Source organism: Rhinolophus sinicus, chromosome 14 (assembly GCF_057876585.1).
Source record: "Rhinolophus sinicus isolate RSI-liver-muscle chromosome 14, RSI-T2T, whole genome shotgun sequence".
NCBI lineage: Eukaryota > Metazoa > Chordata > Mammalia > Chiroptera > Rhinolophidae > Rhinolophus > Rhinolophus sinicus.
The window spans coordinates 46,735,737-46,760,287 of record NC_142514.1 but is presented as its reverse complement, the minus strand read 5'-3'; the positions used below and the strand labels follow the sequence as shown (position 1 = coordinate 46,760,287).

The window sequence follows — 24,551 nt, the reverse complement described above, 5'->3', positions numbered from 1 at the left end:
GCACTTTAATGGGCTGTGCTGGATGGAATGTGAAAAAGAGAGGCATTAGCTAATGGCCCTGCCCTCACAGGGCTGATTTTCTAGTTGGGGGAACAAAAGGAATACACATGCATGAAATGACAACAGAACAACACTCAACAGCAAAATAAAAAACCAAACTAGAGATGACAACTGTATATATGAAAGTAGTTTAGAAGAGAGAGTGGGTATTGAAAGCCAGGGTAATACCCACTACAATATAGACCCTGAAATGGCAGAGACGCTGTCAGCTTTGTCTGTTGCTCTGTCTCCAACATCTAAACCAGTGCCTGGCTTTTAGTGGGTGGTGAATAATATCTACTGATTGAATAGGTAAACAAATTGTTTGAAAACTAGTGGAAAAGCTCTGGGCTTGGACTGTGAAGACCTGGCTTTGGATCCCTGCTTAATAGCTCTATAACACTGGATAACTGTCTTAACTCCTCTGAACCTCAGTTTCCTTATCTGTAAAACAGCTATATAATCCCTGCCCACGGCATGGGGTTTTTGGATGAATAATACATTTTCTGTGAAAAGTACCAATCCACAATAGGAACTTGAAAAATGGCAGTAAAAGTATAGAGAACTGGAACCTTAAGGATGGGTACACATTTAGACAAGTGGAAAGAAGTAATTTTAATGCCGCATTAAAATTCGGCTCCAAAACCAGTAAGGGTGTCCACGGACTAACAGGATGGAAGGCTATTTTTCTTTCCCACCATGGTAACCAACGGCACATGCTCCATTGCTGTTAACAAGATCAATAAACTTGCCACATTCAGAAATCGACAATTAACCCCTTTTACAACACTTAAAGTCACAGGCCTCTCTATTTTATACGGCCGAACAGGCTGCTGAGCACATGGTTTTTATTATTGCCCTCCCCGCCCCCCCTTAAAAAAAAAAAAACCTACTACTAATAATTTAACACCTTATAGAACCTGTCCCTCTCTTAATGATTTTGCAGGGAAGCTCTGTGCACTGCAGCTGTCTTTGCAAGGGCCACCTCCAGGTCCATGCTGCTTGGGGAAACTATATTATCTTTAGTCCTGCTTACCTTTCTAAATGTTTTATGGTTTACAGCTGTGGTGAAAAGCATTTTGGGGTCGGCAGAGATTTATTCCTCTTTTTAATGTTTTTACTAGGCTGAATAAACACATTCTCGAGGAATGAAACCTCTGGCCATGTTGGGAATATGGAAAGCTGGGCTCCACTCAGTAATGGCAGCTCTTTAGTGACTGACACTTGCTTATAACAACGAGTGCCATTGTTGGCTCCGAATAGGACCGTGGTCAGAAGCCTCAGTGGGTCCCACAGCACCCACCCCACAAGCCTCGCTGTCACAACCCTACCTGAAATCGCCTTCCTCTTTGTGAGATCCCATTAACACCTGTAGGAAAATGCTGCGTTTTTAAGTGCTCTGGAGAGTCTGGAAGGTTAAGAATGCATAACTGATACTATTTTGGGGGCGCTTTTACATCCAGCCTGTACTCATTTAAATATTTTTGGTAAATGCGTTTAGATAAAGCAAGTCTTTCTCCCAAATTCAAACGAACCCTTACTTTTTATGAGGTTTGTAAAACTTCAGCAAAATGATTTCTTAAAAAGGAAAAAAAATTATTTCCTTAAGCTTGCTCATTCCGTTGATTTTGGCTAAGGCTGCTCGTAGAATTACTACTATGCTATGAGAAAGATTATTCATATAGTGATTTGGAGCTGGGCAGAATCAGAAAGTGTTATAAATCTCTTCCCATGACATTCCTGCAAACGTTGCCAGCTTTGGAATAAAACAGACTTGGACGCCGGCAGACAGCACCTGCACAGCCCACTACAAGGCAGAAGCTGGCTTATCATCTGTCCTTTTCGCAGTGTCTCCACGTTATGCTTCAAAGTAAAAGGGATAAAGAGCTTTGTCTTGCTTCAGGACTTTGGGGGTAACGAGCAAACATAAGTCATCCTTGCAGACATATCCTTTTGCAGCTTCGGAGAAACTGACATGCCTGGCGCATTTCTTTGCTTTTCAATGCTTTTCTCTTCCTCAGCACAGTATCAGGGTCTCTCCATGAACTGGCGCTGAAGTCACATCTGGCTCATGCTAGTGAGAGCCGCTACGGATCCTGCCATTCAGGTGACTCCAGGCTGCTGTGTTGGACTCGACTCTAAATGTACAGTCACACTCCTAAGAAATCACAAATTTGCAGAGATGAGGCTGCTGAAACAATTATTTCAATAGGAATGATACTTGGGAGCGAGGCACTTTCATGCTTAGGGAATTTTATCCTGTAGGGATGTCAATAATAAAGGGTTCCTTTATAGCTGTAAGAGTTGAGGGTCCAGGATAGAGCTCTAAACTGCAAATCCAGACTTTGATTACATAGGGCTTTTGATGGAGAGTACCAACATTTCATCTCTGGCCATACTATCTCTGACGTAGAGCATGGGGATCCTCAGTTATTCTCATCTTTATCATCCACTGTCACGATAAACAAAGTACAATACCACCCAAACAAAGCAAATGGGTATCTAGGCACGAGCTCGTTTTCTATGCATGTTGGCATAATAACAATAGTAGACTTCACAATACCAATCACTTTCTCTGAACACACGGGGTACATTAGAGCTGGGAAAACTCAAACTGTAAGATTAACGTCAATACTTATTTGTCCTTTCTGGCCAATTAGAGTCACAGTCCTTTGGACCCATACTTTTACAGAGACCCAAATTCATGCATATAAGGCAAGAATTTCCGTCTCATCACATTTCTTAAGGGATAACTTAGTGTGCACACCAGCTATTGCTGACCTTCTCCTTTTGCGGTCAACATATCCCCCAACTCGTTCCCTGCATTTCAGAGGCTGTCCTTGTCATTTTCCTAATTGGAAGACATGCTGAGTATGAAGTTTCTCATTGTCACCCATTCTTCTCATCTATCTCTCTGTCATTCCAACCACGTTCTCTTTCTTCCCTCCCAGTTTTAGAGAAGAGGTTTCTTTCTTCCTATTGAAATCTAATGCTCTACCTGGGTTCAGTAGCTTTTCTCTTCCCACTGCCTTCTGAATTTTAATTTCACAATGGTTGTTTTCCTCTTTATTATCTTCAAAGCCCTCTTCTAGAAATGGTAAAATCTTCCTACACACACACACACACACACACACACACACACACACACACACACACACACTATACTTAACTTCTTTTAGCCTAATTTCCCTTCTGCCATTCACAAACATTTTAAACATGAAGTCTACTGTCATTACCTCCACTGATTTTCCACTATGTTTCTTCCTGATTACTGTAAATTTGGCACCTATTCCCATCCTTTCTCTGAAATGACCTCTCAATGGCCAAACACAATTTCAGTCTCTAAATGCAAGATCTTAGGCCTCACTCAGGTTTTTCTCTCAGACACTTGATCTGTTTATCACCTCCTCCTAAAAAGCTCTCTCTCCTCCATGGTTTCTATGACCTGTGCTTTCCTGGTTTTCCTCCTATTTCTCCAATAATTTCCCCCTGCTATACCGACATTCCTTTCTCCTGTACCCCTCCCAATTATAACAGTCAATGAATGCTCAAACTTTGGTCCTCCATTCCTCCTCTGATGATGCTATTGGGAGGCCCTTGGCACCCAACTATCCCTCAATCCTGACGCTCTTTAAGAGCGTACTATTTTCTTTCCAGCATGATTCTATTTGGATGTGCAGCCATCGCCTATATTGGTTCCAGTCCTCTGGAAGCAGATGCTAAGACTGAGTTAAAAGTATAAGAAACATATTGGGGATAATGTTTATGGATGAAAAGGGGCAAAAGAGTGAAGCAGGCAGGGAGAGGCTTCAGACTGTGATGTAGACCGGACATCTGGGAAGAGAGAGGGAAGGAAGAAGGATTGGGAAGGAAGGGCACCAAACTGCAGTGCAGCTCTGCGAGTCTGGGCCAGCCAGGGGAGAGGCCCCAGGGCAGTGACTGCCATCAGGCGACCAACGGGACAGAAAGCCTCAGCCCTATTACCTCTTTGGGGCGCAGTCACTGGTTGCTTGGGAGCTGCCCAGGGAGAGCATGCCATTGCCTTGCTTGCTATGGCAGATCTCCAGCACACTGCAGCTACAGGCGATCAGCTAACTGCATTTCTTACAGCAGGCTGTCTCTTGAAGGGACATCTCAAACACAATCCGTGCAAAACTAAAGTTAACTTTTCTTGCATCCATCCCCCCGCCCCAAAGTGTGCTTCCCTTTTCCATTGTCCCACCTCTGCCTTTGGGATCGGCATTCTTCCATCTTTCAAGTTAGATAATTTCATGTCATCTTTGACTTTTCCAATACTCTTATCTCTTATATCCAGTTTGTATCTCTTGGAATTATTTAAAAATGCTTCTCAGCTTTATCATTCCATCTCTCTTCTCAGTGCCACCGTGCTAATCCATATAGATAATTATCTCAGATAGATTACTGCCATTAGCTTACTCTCTTCCCTGACCTGTTTTCCTCATTCTCTAAATGTTGTGGTTTCCCAGGATTCAGTCCGTGACTCTTGTCTCGTCTCACACTACAGGTTTGTCCTCTGTGATCCTATCAATGAATTGACCTCTATTGAAATACCCATGACTTCAAAATGTTTATCTCCAACCCCAGTTTTGTTCAGAACTCTAAATCAAAGTTACTCAAACTTAAATAGTATATGCGCTGCTCTTAAAGGGAAAAAAAATGAATGTATACCCTAGAATTAAATTATTTTATTAAAAATGTTATATATGTGTTAAGTACCAAAAACTAAGTATAAACTTTTGGTAATAGTTTGGTTTCTGTACAGACTTTTTTCTACAGATTTTATATAGTTGAAATCATATTATACCTACATGTGCTATATTGTGCTTCTCATTTTTGACATTAGAGAGCAAGCATTTTTCTTAGTTAATAAAACTCTTCAGGAACATCTTTTCATGGGTACATAATATTTTATTGTGTAGATGGGTCAAAATTAATCTATTTTATAATGATGTCTAATGTTAATAAAGCAATAAACAACTGTAAATAAGATTTTGTCAAAATTTAAGAGTATTTTTCTCAGAATAAATTTCTAGAAATGGGAAGGTAGATATCTTCATTTCAGAGAAGAGAAAACCTAGGTTCTAGAAGTTTGAATAATTTCCCTGAGGCCACCCGGCCTGTAAAAGGTAAAAGATGAGAGGGGAAGTCTCGGCCCTAGGTTATTTCCACTGGGTTGGGCTACCCGTGCTGGGTCATTAAGGGATGCTATCCTAGGATTCTTTAGGGAGTAGAAGATCTGGAAGCTATAAAGGGCTAATTTATGATCTAATTCCCTGAAAACTTCAGCCTGACTTGACATTCAGAGGTATGGGTACGTGTAGCAAGAGTTGTATGAGACCTCTCAAAGCATCAGAAGATTAGGAGTAATCTAGTGAGGTACGATTTTCTCAGTGTTTATTTGGGCTGAAGTCGCATTTGCATTAGCACCACTGCCCTGATCTTTTCCTGGCTTGGAAAGGCTGTCGGGGTCCTTCATGACTGAGCTTCAATACCCAGTCTTTTAAAGATGGTCCAAGCTCTTACACAAAATCAGGTGCAATGCAGCTGTATTTGTAGCTTGTTCTCCACTTGTACCCTTGGCCCAGAGCGGCTGCAGTTAGAAGATATTTGATGCTGTTACTCTGAAAGTCATGGAATGGCCGACTTCATCCAGGGAGAGATCTGTTTCTTGTTTGGATTCCAACCAAGAAGTGACTTCTCGGGCCAAAGGGAAAGTTAAAGATGTCCCTCGTATTGCTATGACATGAAGAAAGGGAGGCATGGGGTGTGCATTTCACAGAGGCAGAGCATTCAGCCATGCACTCTTAAATCAGGAAGTAAAGGTAGGCATCTAGGTTTTATAGAATGTACTGATAGCAGCTGATTTAGAGAAAGACTTAAAAATAGACCAGACTTTCTCGAGCTCAGCACTATTGACATTTTGAGTTGGATAATTCTTTGTTGTAGTGGTTTAGGGGCTTCTCTGTCCTCTACCCACCAGATGCCAGCAGCACCCCTTTCCAGTCATGACAATCAAAACTGTTTCCGGACATTGTCAAGGGCGCTCTGAGGGTCAAAATCACCCACAGTTGACAACCACTAAAAAAGGCTAATAGTTCCCCGAAAAGAAAGCAGTTAATTCCAATGCAGGGGGCAAATGAAAAGAAAGTTATCAACATGAAAGATGTATACAAAACATCTTGTGAGAAGAGGACTCCACATCGGATTACAGAAGATCCTCCTTTAGTCGCCCCAGCTAAGGGTCTTCTGCAGAACTGTAATGAAATGGAATGGGCCTGAAATAGAAAGAAACCCTCTTCATAGTGAGCATAGGTATTATATACATATCATGCTTGCTAACTAGATAGTATCCATATATAACCCTCAAGCTAGAGCATGGTTTTTGTCAATCTTAACAAAAATCTTCCTGGAATTAACAAAAATTCCAAGACTGTTTCTATAGTTATTGAACTGCGTAAACACTATTGAACATTGTAATCAAGATTCTTATGCTCAGAAAGCAGGACAACCTCAAGAATACTGAGACTGGCTTCCCTCTATTTTAATACTCCACATGTTACGCATCCATAAAATCTTAGTATTAAAAGGCATCTAAGGAGCCATCTAATTAAGTTTATCAAATTTCCCACACAGCATCATTGACAGATGACTGAAACCCTTCATAAGGCTGATTATTCCATTGTTGGACAGCACTACTTACTTATAAGATTTTATTTTGGGGGGTAGACTCTGCCTCCTAGCAATGACCACTTGTTGGACTTGGTTCTAGATTCTGAAACAACATGGAATTAATCCACTTCCTCATTCAGATGTCTGAAGGTAGACCCTGAAGTCTTCTATTAAGTCTTCCCTTTATCATCTCTTGTCCACTCCAATCCACCATTCCCACTACATTTAACTGTTTTTCACATGCAATCACCTTTCTCCCCACCAGTCACTCTCTTCTTCATCCTTTGAATACTCTTTCCATCCTCAGGATCCAAAGGGTATCATCAGCATCTCACAATTACACTCAGCAATGATGCCAAAACTTCACCCCTTCCATCAAGGACCCTAAAATACTCATTGACCTCTCACTCTCCTCATAAGAATTATTTTTAACCTCACAGACAGAACAGGCATCGGGCAGGTACAACTCTCAAGATCACATCCTTTCCTTTTGCCTCCTCCTACCTGGGACCCCTTCCCAACACCTGTTCTTACAAAATTACCTATGTCTTTCGGTCTCTTCTTGTCTTCCTCCAATCTGAGGAGGGTGCAGACCTGTCACCACCAATTATTCTTTCTGTCCTGTGTTTTAGTTTCTCCTTCTCATTGTTCCCTTCTCAGAGCCCACCCATATGTGTAGGTTTTCCCTCTCAAAAACCAGCTAACAAACATAGCCATCCCTCTTTCTAACTAGAGCACTGTAGTACTAAGTCTCCTTTCTCCACATCTTAGCAATGCTAAGAATCATCTGTATTCAAAGGCTTATCCCATTTATTTCTTACTTCACTATAAACAGCATCTTCATACCAGGACACTCTTCAGATACTCTCTGCACTCCAACATACTAAGAAATCTGCAAGTCTCCAAACAGACTATTTTACTTCCTGTGCCTGGAATGATTCTCCACCCCACCCCTTGCCCAGTTGGCAAACTCCTTTTCTTTTTAAAAGACCCTCAGATGCCATATCCTTTGCATACATAGCCTTCCCTAAAGAGATAGGAAGATGATCAGACCATCAGATTATCCGTTTTATAAGTGTGTTTTAAGAATCAAATGAGATAACATATGTCAAGTACTTACACAGTGAGGGGCTGAATAAATGCTTGATAGATTGTAGCTATTATTATTATTATTAGTCCCTTTGGCAGGCTCTGTTTCTCTTTCCCTAAGTGTCCATCGTTGTTTCCAGGATATTATGTTGTACCTGTTTAAGCAGGTGACAATTTCTCCCCCGATCCACCAGATTCTACGGGCAGGAATGCCATGTTTCCATCTATATATCTCTAACATTGAGCATAATGGCTGGCACCTAGTAGAAAAACTCAGTTAATACATGATGAATGAGTGAATCACAATTCAGTTGCCTGAGTACAAGGCAATTATTAGTTTTCATAATTAACAAGAATATACTGGTTCTATGCAGATGGTTCTGGCCTTTTTTTTTTTTAGCAGTGATATCACATTTCAAACCTCCAATTTACCTCCGTGAAATATGGAATGGATTAGAATGCCAAAGGGGGAGTCAATGTTCCCTGCCACTGGTTCCCCAGTGGGGAGAACCACCATGCCGGGTCACAGGGGCACAGTGATCCCTTGGCTTGGGTTGGCACTATCTGTCCTTGGTGGGCCAGGGTTGCCTGGAGCAGCCAGCCTCTACGGGTTCAGCTGTGGGCCAGCTGCAGAAAACGGAACAAAAGCGGCATTGATGCCACCACTCACAAAGCAAGCCCTTGGGCAAGGATCAGAGGCCCTGCCTGTCAGCTTCTCTTTTCCCAGACAGCACTCAGCTCCACCTCTGCCTCCAGGAACTGGGATAATGTAGCCACCGAGGTACAGGGAGAAAAGGTATGTTATGCCAGGTGTGAAAGTGCTCAAAAGAATGTTGCTTGGCAGCTATGAAGTGGAAATGAATTTTAGTGGATATTTCATTCTGATGACAGTGTTGATAATTGTTTTATTTAAGTAAAGCAACACTAGTCAGAGCCAAAGAGCTGACCTCCAAACTTTTCACCAAGGATCCTTTTTAAATTTGACATCTCCCTGCCCCAAGGACCTATGTTTGAAATGTTTTTGTCTAATATATAAATTTGCAGTTTTTATGAAAAAAATATTTACGTACTGAACTCTTCCTGTGCGCCAGCTCCTTTGACTCTATCTTATTTGTTTTGCGTAGTGTCCTTTAGCCCTTATAATAAGCCTGTGAGGAGTGTATATTATTTTTAATTTGTAAATGAAGAAACTGAGGCTCAGATGGCTTAAGTAACTTGGTCAGGACCACACACCTCATAAATGCCCTTATTAGTAGTGAATCAGCTTTCTGAGGTCACACAGTTTTTCAAATGATCTCAGCGAACTAATAGATCATTAAGTAAAAAGTAACCGTTCCCTTATTGTTATTAAAATAATGAATATTTTTGTAAAATATAAAAGTGGTTAACCAAAATTTATTAAACTGTAATATATAAAGAAATCAAAATACTACTGTCAAAGCTTCTAATTAGCATGAGATTGAGAACGTTTTTCACTTCGTTGATCTAATTGTGGCAAACAAATTTGTGGCTCTAGTTGTCTTTGTGATGTTTTAAAAAGTTAATAATATACAATTACTAGGAGGACTTTTGAAAAATCATAGATACCGTGTTTCCCCGAAAATAAGACTGGGTCTTATATTAATTTTTGCTCCAAAAGACGCATTAGGGCTTATGTTCAGGTTAGACCTTATTTTCAGGTCATCCTGAAAAATCATGGTAGGGCTTATCTTCTGGTTAGGTCTTATTTTCAGGGAAACATGGTAGTTCACAGACTTCATTACTCACTCTGAGTGTCCCAGGGTCTGAGATTTCCAGAATGGTGCCACTTTTCTAGGGTATTTTTCTTCGCTGTTTACCCTTCAGAAACTATTTCTCCATATACTGTATCAATGCTGAATGTCATTTTTTGTTCTTGGTGCCTTTTGCTAAACTTAGACAAGATTCTGTCAATTGGGAAGGCACGTAAAGAACTTTCCTTTGACTGGAATGCGTATCTGGAGCCGAGTCCATTTTAGGATTTCCTCAAGCTGTTTGCACGATCTCTGAAGGTGCAGATCATAAAGATGTCAAAGGAATTTTAGGGCCTGGGGAAGAAATGAAAAGCTCACCTTTGCCCTTAGCTTTGTGTGTACGACAGCCCGGGGACCGCAGGCCAGGCTTACCGGTAATTCCAGGTGTACACAGGAGGGTCCGATTTCAAAGTACTCATGGACCCTTACTCGAAGGACCCAAATAAGAGGTTGAGGCTTTGATGTGCAACAGGAAAACAGCCTCAAATTGTTTTGCAGAGTCCATCCTACTCTAAGAAACAAGATTCAGGAGCCCAGGGGAGTAAGTTCCAGCTAAATGGTACTGGGATTCCCCTGGCTCTGTCAGCAAGAGGGCAGGGAGACTGAGCTGACACTCATTTTCACAATAAAAGCACCTGAAAGATGAGGCATGGATGATCACACCAGAGGGAATTCACTGATGGAAAAATAATGATAATCATATCTTCCTAGGCAATCCATCAGACCAGCACAACCCACAATTTGTCAGAGGTCTTTGCTAACGCGGGTGTCACTCATTCTCTCTACTTTCTAAAACGGCACAGGCCAAATCATAATCTGAGCTCAAAGAAGCAGTGCACTGACACTAGAACTCTTAGAACCCTATGTATAAAGGTAGGAGGTGCAACGTTATTTGTAAGTGTTAAGAAAAAGGGGGGACACGCTGATGAATTCCAGTGATTTTAGTCTGGAGAATACATACATCAGTAATGAGGAGTAGGGAGATTATGTTATTATATGGAAAATATCTAAGGTACTATAATAAGTGAAAAAAAGATGGAAGCAATTGTACATACATGGTTATTGCCATCATGTGGAAAATGTATGGGGAAAATGACTGAAAAGCATTAATAACATTTAGCAATGTGTATGTGTGCCAGGTGATCTATAAAGCATGAATTATCCCATTCAATCCTTACCAAAAAACTCTGTGAGGAAGCTTCTATGCACATCTCACACGGATGGATTAGAAAACTGAGGCTGACAGAAGTTACAGGAACTTGCCTAAGATCACACTTGTGGATAACGGACGGAACTGGAAGCAGATACTCGTAACCTCTGTATTAGAAAATCATGGCTGTGTTGCAGGTTGTGGAGTTATGTGTACATTTTTTCCCCCTTTTAATCTATTCTCCAAATTCTGTGGTGTGATTATATTAAATTTAAAAATTTTTAAGATGTGCATTAAGAAACCAGAACTTGTAACCTCCACTTCCCAAGAATGTTCAGGTAATAGACTCCGATCTCTAGATCGGAATTTGAGCTCTGATAAGGCCTATTGTTTGATTAAGCACAGGAATGGAAATGTCACCCCAAATCAGATTCAGCAAACATTTTTTAAGCCCCGGTGACTGGGAGGATTATAAGAGGTAAGGCATGTCAGGTGCTTAGGACGGTGCCTGGGGGACATGAGTAAGCAATCCACGGCTATTACCTACTATGATTAACACGTGCCATGTGATGTTCTAAATGCTCCTACATAGGCTCTCAGCTTATCCTCACATACACCACTTCCCACTTCTTATTCACCGATGATCTTCCTTTGAACCAAGTCTCCCAGCGCCCTATGCAGGGCCCTGCATTCACTGGGTCTCACCTAATCCTCTCCAGCCTTTAGCACTCAGTTCAAGTTCAGCCTCTGCCACAAAGCCCACCCACGCACATCCATTTCTCCCTCTCTTGACTTCCCTCAGAACATATTTTCTAACTCATTTAATTAGAGTCCACATTGGTTAATCCTTTAAATAGTTAATATACCTAAGACTGGACTCTCTAAGGTTGGTGGTTCCTAGGAGTAAGACAATTTTTCTTTTCTGTTTCTTTTTTCATCCCTTCGGAGTACCTAATCCCATATAAGTTCCTTTAATTTTGTATTAATCGGGACTCTAGTTGCCAATGACAGAAAACCTAACTCCACCAGGCAGAGGCTGAAACAAACAAACAGACGAAAAAATGGGGGCGGGGTAGAGGAAAGAGGTGTTTAAAGGCTTATGTAACTGACAAGTCCAGTAGCCTGGGGAATGACTGAAGTCTTAAAGACAGCAACTGAGCTGGCTTGGTCACGTGGTCACCCTAATGTGGGTACGGGGCCAGCGCCAGCCAGCCTGAGAGTGGACATGAGGCAGTTTTCCCCAAAGGAGAAGCAAGCTATTCTTGTCAAAAGGATGAATGGACACTGGGCCAGCAAGAACAGCAGATGTCCCTTACCTTATTGAATCAAATTCCTCAGCACTTTAATAATGATAATAATAACGATAATAACTGTTCCTCACTGGTCAGGCACCAGATTGTAACCCCAGTAGGAGCTGCCAGGCATCCACAAGCTCTTATTAACCTGATCTCAACTGAAGTGAGCCAGGCCTGGGGGCAGAGCTACAAAGGAGAGCTTACAAATCTCTGACACAGCATTTTAATACCACAGGGGATTTTTTTCCTTTCCCACAAATTGTATTAACCCTTCGGGAACAGGGGGGAAACCCAGTGTAGAGCTCATTAGTGGCTTTCCTTCAGAGCTCTTCAAAGAGGCCCCATCATTTGCCAACGTGATTTTTCTTAATATTGTGCAGACGGCAGGCTAATCCATCTTCAAATGATCTAATTGCGTCTAACTTTCTCTTAAGAAACACTGCATGGAGTTGCAAAGTCTTAATTGCGGGGTGTATGCCGAATGTCTCCAAGATTACAGAGAGGCAAGCACTCAAACCAAAGCTGGGGAATTTCCAGTGGAAACTTGCAGGGGCAGAAAATGGAAGCAAAGTGGCAAACTGGAAAGCTTCGTAAAGCTCAGTTCTTGGATCCCAGTGTTCACAACACTGAATAAATGCTTCAGCTTACTGCTTAAGCATTTTGCTGTTCACAGAGGTTCCCCTTATGCCATGAAAGCCTCACGCTTCCTTCCTTCTATTTGCGATGGAGGAAATGGGTAAAACAAAGGGGCACATGGAAGGGAAAGGGGCAGGCAGAGGAGTAGCTGTGATCTTCTGGCTGGCTGGGCAAGAATAAGGACCCCAAGTGGCCAATATTTTCTTAGAGGTTTCTCTGGCCTTCCTCTTTCTTAGCTCAGCAACCTTTATATGCCACGCAAAGGGCCTAATGAAATAAAACAGATTTACATAAAGGAGGTAAGCAAGCCAAGTGGGAGCAGAGTGAGGAAGGGGGAGGCTGGAGATGGAGCCAGGAATTGCAACGCTTCCTGTGCTGGGGGGGTAGGGGGGTGGTAAGAGTACACGTGCAGGTGAGGTTAGTGCACATACCAAAGGCTCTCTTTAATTTAACACATCTTTTAAATCCTCTTTTACTTATTTTGTTTATTCATCACAACTAGTCTAAGGGGGTTCAATTGTTTTCTGAATTTACACTAGGGAGAACCCAGGCTCCCCGTGGAGGTCTCTGCTACATCTGGTGCCTGGCAAAGCTGGGATCCAAACTTCTAGCTCCAAGGTGGGCATCTTTTACCAAGCCACTCCCTCAGACACTCCATGAGGGTGTTGTTGTTGTTGTTGGTGGTGGTGGTGGTGGTGGTAGACAGCTGGGTCAAGGTCACATGGAGGCTGCCAGCCCCCCTGAAGTGCCCGCCATCTGTAGGTACAGATAACCCAGCTCTCCCATTCCCTGGCAGGCCTGGGGGAACTATCATTTTTACTAGGATGAAGTCATATATTAAACAATAACATGGTTTCTGTCAACATCAGGCCTTCAGGCCTTTGTTCTGCCCTCCCCCACAAACATATTTATATTGGCCCTGGCTAACAATATCCCACTTTCCATTTGCAGTCCCTTATGTCTCATCTGGTACACAGTACGCAGAAAATCAGGTTGTAAAGGACCTGGCAGTAAACCTATGGCACTTTATTAATTCCACTTTCAGGTCCCTAGTGACAGTGAGAACTGGGAGGGCCTATTCGGGTACCAGGGCCCTTATTTTCTGGAGATTGGCCCATATTCCTCTCCTAAGCAGGGCCACAAAAGGAGTCTGTGTGGACCCTTTATACAAGACAACTCTATAAGAAGAAGCCGCAGAAAGCAGGCCCCTAATAATAGCACTAACAGCAAACTTCCCTCGAGGGCTTGTTATGTGCCAGGCACTGTGCTAAGTGAATTACACACATTATCACACCTAATCCTCACAGTCCTTTGAGTAGATGCTATTCTGACCACAGAAGAGAAAAACCCCAATACCCCACAGGTTATTCTGTCACCCCAGAAGATCCTCTGCTCTAAGCCAGGCAAGCACTGGTGTGTTCCTTTACTCACTCATTGATTGTTTAGGTATTAATCAAGTGCCCTCTTTGTGCCAGAGACAGCGGACACAAAGATGAATGGTCCTGCTCAGAGAATTAAACCATGGATCACAACAGAGTGTGAAACGGGGAAGCACACATGTGTCAGGAGAGTGGAGGAAGGGAACTCCGCCCAGGCTGGGCTCTGGCACCCTCCCCTCTCCTAGCACAGGGCCAAGTGCTTCATCCCACAGGACTCCGCTTCTCCACCACCTGCTGAAGGCCAAGTGTTCTAGTTGAATAGACAATGGTAGACTTAAAACTCTATCCGACGACAATCACAGATCTATACATGTCACGCTCCTTGCAGTTCCCACTCATCCCTAATGATGGAAAAACCGAGATGAGGATGAGATTCCTCGTAGGCTTCGTCAAAGAGCTACCACGGTTTATGAGTGTGTGCGTTGAGGTGTGCAGGTGGGGTGGGGAACAGGCGAGTTAAATACCAGCTCTGTTTGGCATCTCGTATACTTTTTTCCCATATGACTTCATTTATTCTGCTTGCTTTTAGTAATTTAGTCTTTCACACTTGCTTCTTCTCCAGGCCATCTCAGTTCTTCTCACTTCTTTACACCTTACCTACTCCCATCCTAGCCCAAGTCACCTATTTTTCCCATATGGACAAGTACGACAGCATCCTTCCTAGTCTTCCAGCTTCTGCTCATACCTGCCCCCGACACTCAGCTTCCACACAGCTGCCAGAGTGCCCTTCTGATTGCAAATTAGAACATGGCACTTCTTCAGGTAAAACCCTCCCAGAGCATTCATTACTTTTGGATTTTGATGCACCAGGAGATTTGGCTCTTGCTCCCCTTTCCAACCTCATGTCACTCCTTCCACCCCTCACTCACCCAGTTTCAGCCACATTGGCCTTCTTTCCCTTCCATGATTGTGCAAAACCCGTATCCACTTCAGGGCCTCTTACTGTTCTTTTGACTAGAATAGCCTGTCTTCCCCCAGCTCTTCACAAGCCTGGCTCATTCCACTCCTCAGATGTCAACTCCTTGCAAGAAAACTTTTGCTCATCAAGCTGTTAAAAAGCACCCCTTTCCTACCCCCAGACCACTATATATCACCCGTTCTTCTTCCTGTTATATTTATCTGTTTCTCTCTTTACTGTCTGTTTCTCCCACTAGAGCCAAGTTCCACAAGGATAAAGAGCTTACATGGTGCTGTTCACTAATGCATTCCTAAAGCCTTGGCCGAGCACATAGTAGTTGCTCAATTAGTATTTGCTGAATTAGCAAATGACTAGTTCAATATTCACAAATGAAACCTGCCAAGGACTCCTAAGGTGGACATCTCAGAACATTCTCATTTGAATGAGCTCAAGAAACTGAAGCTTAAAGAGGCCTGGAATTCAAAGCCAGGTCTGCATGGGTCCTATGCCAAGCCTCTTGTTACTATGCCAGGAAGTCTCTTACGGTCATCAAAACACAAGGAAGATACAGGCCATCACATGGATGAACCTTGAAAACATTATGCTAAGTGAAAGAAGCCAGACACAAAAGGTCACATATTCCATGATTTCATTTATTTAAAATGTCCAGAAGAGGCAAATCCATAGAGACGGAAAGCAGATTAGTGGTTGTCTGGGGGCCGCGGGTCAGGAGGCGATGGGGACGGACTGCCTAAGGAGAACAGGGTTTCCTTTTGGGATGATGAAATGTTCTGCAATTAGATAGTGGTGACAGTCGCACAACATTGTGAATGTGCTAAATGCCACTGAATTGGACACTTAAAATTGTTAAAATGGTCATGTTTGTGTTCTGTATAGTTTACCACGGCGGGGTGGGGTAAGGGGGGGGAAGCAAAAGCAAGGAAGGTTTCCTAGGGGAGCCAGGTACCCACAGCTGTTGGGAGGATGAGCCACGGACCCACCAGAAGCTGTGGTCTGCCGGTTCCCCTGCTATGCTGGCTTCAGACACGGGAGCTGTGCTCCTTTTTCCCACTGTCCCGAACCCCTGCTGGATCTGCCTGCTAGCTGGTGGACGGCTTCAAAATCCACCATAATCTAAAAGGATAACATTTTACTTTGCAACTCTGTGGTGTTTGTTTCACTTTGCAATTTACCCCTTCTCTTTAATCAGGATGATCACACAATTACAAATATATAGTATATATTATCCAAGAGGAAACATAGCCGGCTGAATGCTGCTTTGAAATACTGACAGCCCCTCCCATTTTTTGAATTTGTATTTTTAGCCCTAAACTGATTCAAACCAATACTATTCTGGAGAATTTGTGAGTTCTGTAGTGTTTTAACCAAAGAAAGTCTTCCTGAAACAGAACGGGGGGGGGGGGGGGGCTGGGTGTGTGGCACGGGGTTGGGGTGGAGCTCTGTGCTGGAAGATGCCCCACACAGCTTCCCGACCCCAAAGCCAGGACCTCATCCAGGTCCCACACTTAACAGAATGCTTCTCATTTTGCCCCCAAACATCAAATCTCCCTGTGCTCTAACCATCAGAGTGCTCTTTCAGGAATAGAAATCCTGACTTCTTGATTCCCTCCCCGTCCCATGAATTCACTGAAATAGGCTGAACACTGGATACCACTGGTAGGAGGAGATTTCAGGATTGTCTGGAATGAAGCCACAAGGTGGATGTTCACTGGCTGAGTCACAGGTGCAGAGTAGGCTCACTGAGGGGTCATGACTGCTCAAGGCCCAGAACACTGGTAAATCAATGAGCAAATGGCCTATGAGCAAATTCATTCAATTAGGACGTCAACAAATGCCTACTAAGTGCCAGTCACTTTGCCAAACACATCATTTCATTTTAATGGAACAAACTGTTACTCAACTCCCACTATGCACCAGGGACTGCTATGCCCTGAGAATAAAGAATGAACGAGATGGACAAGACAGCTGCTGTCACTGCGCTTATGATCTATCCAGACTCTAGAGCTGTGCTCTCCGCTATGGTAGCCATGAAACACGGGTGGGCTGCTGCAATTGAGAAAATGAATTTTAAATTTAATTTAATTCATTTAAACTAAAAATGGAAGCAGTGTAAAATATTTTTTTCTGTTAAACACAACTTTATTGTTCTGGTAGGACTGCATTTTACTTTAACTGCTGCATCACCTAAGAATTTAGTCTTTTATTATACTGCACGTGTTAAGTGAGTGCATTGCTTCCAGTATGACATATTAACGCATCACCCATCTAGAAGGTGTAAAACAGACTGATTCAGTTCCAATGATTTTTTTCCATATACCATGAACACTCTAATGTGCTTATTTGAAATAATTTAAGCAGATAGTATGAGTTATGGTGAAACCTATGCAAATCATCATTGATAATTAAATTGAAATACTATGATTTTCTTTCTAGTATATCTAATTCATTTTTCTAGTTTAAAAACATAAGTATCGATGCATTTTTAAATTTAAAATGAAGGCGTATTACTGAGGCAGAATTGATGGAGATTTAGAAGATAGCACTGTGAGGCCTGGCACAAAAGAGCGCTTAGTAAGTGTTCCCACAGTTAGCAAATTCTGTCCTCAGTGTCCCAAGAAGCAAGTTTTCTAGACGTCTTCTGTCCTTGGTTTTAGCCTCCAAGCGTTCGTAAACATGGAGGACTAGACTCAGAACACTCTTCTACACAATTAAGGAGAACTTAGGATAAAAAATAACAGGCATGATCATTTATCAATGTTTCCATCTTTCTAGACAGAAAAGTAAAACACCAGGCTATCCTGTCAAAGCTATCAGATGGCTGTAAGATCAAAAGACACCAGAAAAAGTGTTCTAAAAATGATAAACAGTCACACAAATATAAGAGGTCTTACCCTTGTCTCTTTTTACAATCTCCCTTGGGAATTTCATCCCCTTCAAAGCTTTGGTCATCAACCTGGGTAAAATGACCACCACATGTGCCCCTTCACTCCTGACCGCTGTCCCATGCCCAGTGCCACAACTCAAAATATCCACTGGACGGTTTCATCTGAAGGCAGGGACAGCAACTCTGAATACAATATCTGACTTAATTTCCTCCTAGCCTGCTTCCACCCCAGCTTTCTAGCGGCCTGGAAGTCAGTCTGGGGTACGGGTGCTGGTGCTGGGCCTGTGTGCTCTTCAGCTTCGTTCCCTGCCCTTCCCCTGCTCTGCTCAGCACCCACCAGGGAGATGACCTTTCCAGGTTGCTATTCTCAGGCCTCCTGTGTCAGGCAGCTTCTTATACATTTCCCAAATAGGAGGCACTGGCTGGCCTTTGGAAGTGGGAGGAAGGGGGAAGCCCACTTGTTTCTCCCACTTCTTTCAGTCTTGGGTGATAAGTGACAACACCTTCTCATGGCTCCAGCGCCCACAGAATAGGCTTGCCATCATTCCTGCCTCCCCAGTGACCCCACTCTTAGGCTTGGGTAAAAACCACTCCTTCTGTTTGTCTCTCCAGTCCAGGAATGGTTGCGGTTTCTATCTGTTGCTGACCTTTCAGCAGCGTCACCATCGCTGGTTGGGCTTCTCATCAATGTCATGACCTGTGTAACCAATTCCCTACATGAATTTCCCTGGGTTAAATACTCAGAGTCGGTTCTGCTTTCCTGCTTGGATTCTGATGGTACAGTGGGCAGGTGATTATCCAGGTGCAGAGTTTCGGCTGTTTCAAGTCCTCTGGTATCGACAATACTTGAGAAGTGGGCGGTCTACTGCAAGTCCTCCTCAGGTAAGAAGCGGGATGGGAGAGGGTGCTTCTCAAATCTTGGTGCATGCACATGAAATTACTTGGGGTGATTTGATACTATACCATGTTTGGGCATCACCCTAAAAAATTTTGCTTTAATTTGTCTGGGGAGGAGCCTGGGTATGGACAATTTTTAAAACTCCCAGTGTGATTCTAATATATAGCTTGAGTTGAGAAGCACAGCCCGGGAGATAATGGGACCCAGACTGCTGCTTTCGGGGCACATATGAATATGAGTGTGTGAGTGTGTGTGTGTGTGTGTGTGTGTGTGTGTGCTTGAGAGAGAGGGAGAAGCAAAGAGAAATTGTCAACACTGACACTGATGCCAAAGAGAGAAGAAGAAACCTGAACATTAGGCTGAAAAAAAAATCAAATGCTAATTATTTATGCAAATAAATAGTTTTTTTTTTCCCATAGTCAAGATTATTCATAACATTTCATTAACGGTGTTTGCTGTAAGATTTGGTTGTTTCCCTTAGAAAGTTCTATGAGTATGTGAATCAGTAATGAACCTGTATTTACAAGTCACACATGCAAAGCAGTGTCCTTATGTTCCCATAAGCCTTCAGGGCCTGAGTCAGGTAACAAGATCATCTGATCAGTGCTTCAAAACTCTCATGGGAAGACATCAGAGCACTGTATCCGACACCACCTCTCACTGCCTCCTGCTGTGGTCACCTTGCTCAACTTCAAACACAGGCAATCAGCCCACAAAGCAAGAGCCTAGGGAAGAAATACGGGAGGAAAATGCTGCTCTATTTAATAGGAGGAAAGCAGAGCCTCCTACTGACCAGCAAAATGGATAGCTCTTTCCCCTTCACCATAGGGCACAATACCATGCCCATCAGAATCTGGTGGTCACGGTGGTGGGAGTTTCCCACCCGGCCGTTCTCTGTAAATCATTCTCACTGATGGATCTCACTATACAACATCATGCTCAGAATGTGCAGGATGGAAGAACATGACGGAGAAAAAGAACCCAAGGGCAAACTGCACAAAATTCAGAACTTGAGGAGGTCTCACTATAATAAAGGAAACAGCAAACTGAGTTTCAATGAGGTGTAAAACTTAGAGTTAGAAGTCTTAGATGACAATGAATTTAAGTTCCTCAATTTGCAATAAAGAAACTGGGATCTAAAGAAGGTAAGCAATATGTCCAGCATCTCTGGCTAGTGAATGACAGAGAAAGACTAGAGCACAGGTATCTTGTCTCTAAACCCTTGCTTTCCAAAGTATGTGGACCAGCACAGCAGCACCTACTGGGCGCACGTGAGAAATGCAGAGTCTCGGGCCCCACTGGAGACCTACTCTTTCCTAATTTGCATTTTAACAACATATCCGGTGACTTATATCTACATGGCCAGGTGAGAAGCAGCGCTGCCAACCACACTCTGACTCCTCTGGGGCTTTCTGCTCACCCACAGCCAGAGTTGGGGTGGAGGTTGTCTCCATTTCTTGAAAAGCACTTGCTCAGTAACTTACAGCAGAAGCTGATATTAAAACTCACATACATAGAAAGGGAAAGTGTAAATGATGTAGAATGAGGACTTTTAGATTGGTTTTGTTGCCTGGTACCCACATGTATGACTTTAAAACAGCATCTAAGAATCAGAGGCCTGGAACATAGAAGGAGCATGATTAAAATGTGTTGAGCAAATGAATAAAACCTTGTCATATGTGGAGAAAAGATTTTAGGACAGAGACTCCTGAGGTTCACTTTAACACACATTTGTTGAGCATCCACAATGTGCTAGGTGAGGAGATACATTCATGACTAACACATAGGCTGAGAAGCTCTTGGCCTGGAGGACAAGCTTTCAGCATGTGTGTTCCTAGAAAGCAAGGACTTATCTTCCCTCTTCTCTCTTTAAATGTGTCCTGCACACAAAGATACGCTTTGCCAATATTCACAAGTATCGTTTTAATTGGAAGCTTTCCACACTCTATTCATTCAGCAGGAATTGTTGAGTGACAGGGGAGGATTGGAATACAAGAGCTTGGCTTCTCAACCTTCTGTACTTTTGGATCTATCCCCTACTGGGATCGGGAAATCCTTCTTATCTAATCTCTCCACATTCCCTCCATCTGCCCCTTCTCTGCTGAGTGCTGAGTCTCAGGAGGTTTGATGAAGACACAGAGGTTAGCTGCTATACTGAAGCAATGGCCTCCTGTGTCCCGGCCCAGCTGCTGAGTGACTTCTTGGTCTCCCCTCGGCAAGGCACCTCTGCCCTTGAATGCCCGGAGTATCTGTGATGAAAGTTATCCTTGAGTTTATCTTGAGTTGAAAATTACAGTATCACTTCCTGGGCTGGGCCAGCACCCAGCTACACTTCTTCACTGTGGCTGAGGCTTGGAAGCAGATAAGAGATGGAAAGAATTCATCAAAAGCTGGTCACTTTGCCTTTCTGCAGGAAGGGACTTTAGCCAAAGGCCAAGGAGAGAAAAGGAAATAAAGGCTTCAAAGTCTCTTGTTGGGGTTTACAGCAGGGAATGTTGTCTAGAAGGACTCTGGCTGGAAAGGAGGTATAGACGCTTTGCTCAAATAGCAATGACGACGTCGACGACTTAGGATGACGACGATGACGATGACGATGATATCAGTCCACATTCTTAAGCTCCTAATGTGCCAGCCACAACACTAGCTACTGTAAGCACTTCATATTATTATTTCATTTCATCTTCACAACAACCCTATGAGAGCGATACGTTTTTCCCCATGCCCTTTTTACAGACTGAGCCTGTAGGAAACCTCAGACGATGAAGAAAAAAGAAAGAAATGCAGCTGAAATTCATTGAACTTAATTATACCACAGGCCCTATGCTAGAATCTTTCATCTGTCACAAGATAGGGGAGATAGTAGAGTCAGTCAGCCAACAAATGTTATCTCATTCATTTGAGGAATCTTGATTGAGTTCTTCCAGGTGTTAGATACTTTATATTCATTGTTTCCTTACTGTGACTGACAATCCTACGAGCCAGGCACTGTTACCACCATCTCATAGACGAGGACAGTTAGATGTTGCTTTCTTTCCCTTTTCTTTTCGTTTTCCATGACTATGTAATGAATGCTGTCTGTATTCTAGGACTGGAGATAGAGTGGTACGTGAAGCTGACTGTGCCCGGACCTCGTGAAGCTTATGTTGCAGACAAGTAAACAAATGAATCAAAAAGAAAATGTTAGGTAGTGATAAGTATCCTGATATACATGAAGCAGGTGACATGATAGAAAATGACCAGGAGCTGCTTTAGATTCAGGGCTCATTTCTGAGGAGGTGACATTTTAGGTGAGAACTGAAGGAGTGAGTCATGCAAAGATCTCAGACAAAGCCCTCCAGACAGAGAGAACTGCTAGCACAGAAATCCTAAAGCCTGCAGAACAAGCCTCAGGTATCCGAGGAACAGAAGCACAGCCAGTGTGGCTGGAGTTGAATGATCAAGGCGAGAGGAGGACAAGGGGAGGCCACAGAGCTAGGCAGCGAGCCTTATAGGAGAGCCCCGGGGAAGGAGTTGAAAATCCATTCCAATGGGAAGTCCTGGAGGGTCCATTAGAACAGAAGTATTTTCAAAGTCCCACTCTGATTTCTGTGGTGAGAAGTATCGTATAGGAGAAAAGGGTGGAAGAAGGTATATCAGTACTAAGGCTGATATAGAATTTCAAAGATATGATAGTGGCTTAGAGGTGGGTGGTAGGGGAGAAGGAGAAGAGTGGGTGGCTGGTCGAAGTACGTGCTGACACTTTGGATGACCTGCTTTTGTTTGTTTGTTTTTTACGGCCTCTAGCATACTGAGTAAGCAGTTTGAGGGCAAAGCTCTGTCTTTGTAGTTTCCACAGAGCTTGGCCGAGAGCCTGCCGTTATTGAAGGTGATTAATAAAAATCTGTTGAACTGAATCGATGTTTAGTGTTTGTTGGATTGGATCTGTTTGCCTATCAGAAAAGCTCAAGATATATACGAGGAGGTGGCCTGAAATAAACATGAGTAATATAATATTGGTACTCTCCAGGCCTCACTATGATCAAATTAATCAATTTAATGATCCCAAAAGATTAAAACTAAAGAAGTCCGATATGAACTAGGATCAATTGAAAGCCATTTAACCTTTATGAGCCCCTCTGAGAATATGGAGGTCAAAACGTCTTCCCTGGAGAGCTGTTTTGGAGAGAGGTGATGTATGTAAAGAGTCCCAACCCATTTCCTTGTTTTGGGGAAAAGGTTGAACAGAGGGAGGCTGTCATAAAGAGCAATGCCCTTGGGCTTCACAGGCCTTCCAAGACAGCACCTCCTCAGTACTGTGCTTAGTTACACATGGACAAGAGAGCTTCCTTGGAGGTGGGAAATGTGCAATGCCAGAGTAAGGACCTCCAAAAATCTGCTTCTCTAGAAGCAATGAGAATACTGGCAAAAAGTCATGAAAAATCAACATTTTCAAAACTAGAAATTAGCCAAAGGTTTGCAACACTCCAACGAACATTTATTCAACAATAACAACAACAAATGCTGAAATTTGGTAATAGCCGAGTTCTGTAGAATTTTAACTTGCCCTAGTCCCATCTCCTTCTCCTGAATTCTGCAGTAAACTTAAAGATAGCAGCCTCCCCTCCCCAGCAGCTGTAAAAACTAGCAGCCTAGCAGTCGCTAGAAGAGGCAGAGGGGCTGGAGCACCTCAAAAGCCCCATCCCCAAGTATTGCCACAATGTGATCTGGCTAGCAGCAATCTGGAAAAGTCCCATTCACAGGGCTCGTCTTTATTTGACTGGACTCAGCTTCTCAGTGCGAAAAGCCCTAGCCTCAGGACATTTGCTGTAAAACACTCATAGTTGCCTAGGGTGGCAATACCAGTTGGGGAAAATGAGAGCCTGGCCAAAAATCTCAAAATCTCAAAGGATCTAAGGGATGAGATGTTCATAGAGTGCTTTGTAAAACTCCAACATATTACTGGGGATATAGAAAAACATGTTCATATGTATCCCCCAAAAAGAGGTGTGCCTGAAAAAGCCCTAACCTATCATCAGTGGTGACTGGCTAACTTTGAGGCCTGCTCAAGCAGGAAATGAAAGCAAAAGTAGAGTTATAAACTGCTGGAGAGCTGAAGGAATGCCCCGAAGCACACATGGAACCCCAAGACAAAGGCTGAAAGACTTACTGGTTTAAGGACATCTTTGTTCCATCATTAGCTGATCACTAAGCTCACTGAGCAGAGATTTCAGCAGCCATACATGACAGGGAACACAAACGTTAGTGAATTCGTTCAGGAAAGTCACTAAACAAACAGCAACAACAACAGCAACACACAGCAATATCAAAGGGGAGGCAATCTGATTTCCAGCGTTGCCACAGTACATTATTTAAATGTCAGTTTTCAATAAACAGTAGTTCTTTGAAAAGATCAATAAAATTGACAAGACTTTAGCTAGACTAGCTAGTCTGACCAGGAAAAAAAAGAAAATATCAGTTACTAAAACTAGTAATAAAGGAAGGGATATCATTACTAATATTAAAAGAAAGTAAAAGAATGATAAGAAAAACTATGAACAACTTAGGTGACCTAGATGAAATGGAAAAATTCCTAGAAAGATACAAACTACAAAAACTGACTCAGAAAGTAGAAAATCTGAATAGACACCCATAACAGATAAAAAAGTTGAATTAGTAATTTTGAAACTTTCCACAAAGAAAAGTTCAGGCCCAAATGGCTTTACTGGTGAATTTTACCAAACATTCAAAAAATAATTAATAC

At 42.8% G+C, this 24,551-nt stretch overlaps 1 protein-coding gene and 1 long non-coding RNA gene across 3 annotated transcripts in view; one reads left to right on the top strand and one right to left on the bottom strand.

Annotated features, from left to right (window-relative positions):
- The window catches only part of ROR1 (ROR family WNT receptor 1), a 368,857-nt gene that overhangs the window by 84,147 nt on the left and 260,159 nt on the right, over positions 1-24,551 (bottom strand). The window lies entirely within an intron of this gene.
- LOC141572109 (uncharacterized) lies at positions 8,542-22,796 on the top strand. The gene is made up of 3 exons (XR_012497250.2): positions 8,542-8,614; positions 18,526-18,795; positions 21,898-22,796. It is a non-coding gene; the product is annotated as an uncharacterized LOC141572109 (long non-coding RNA).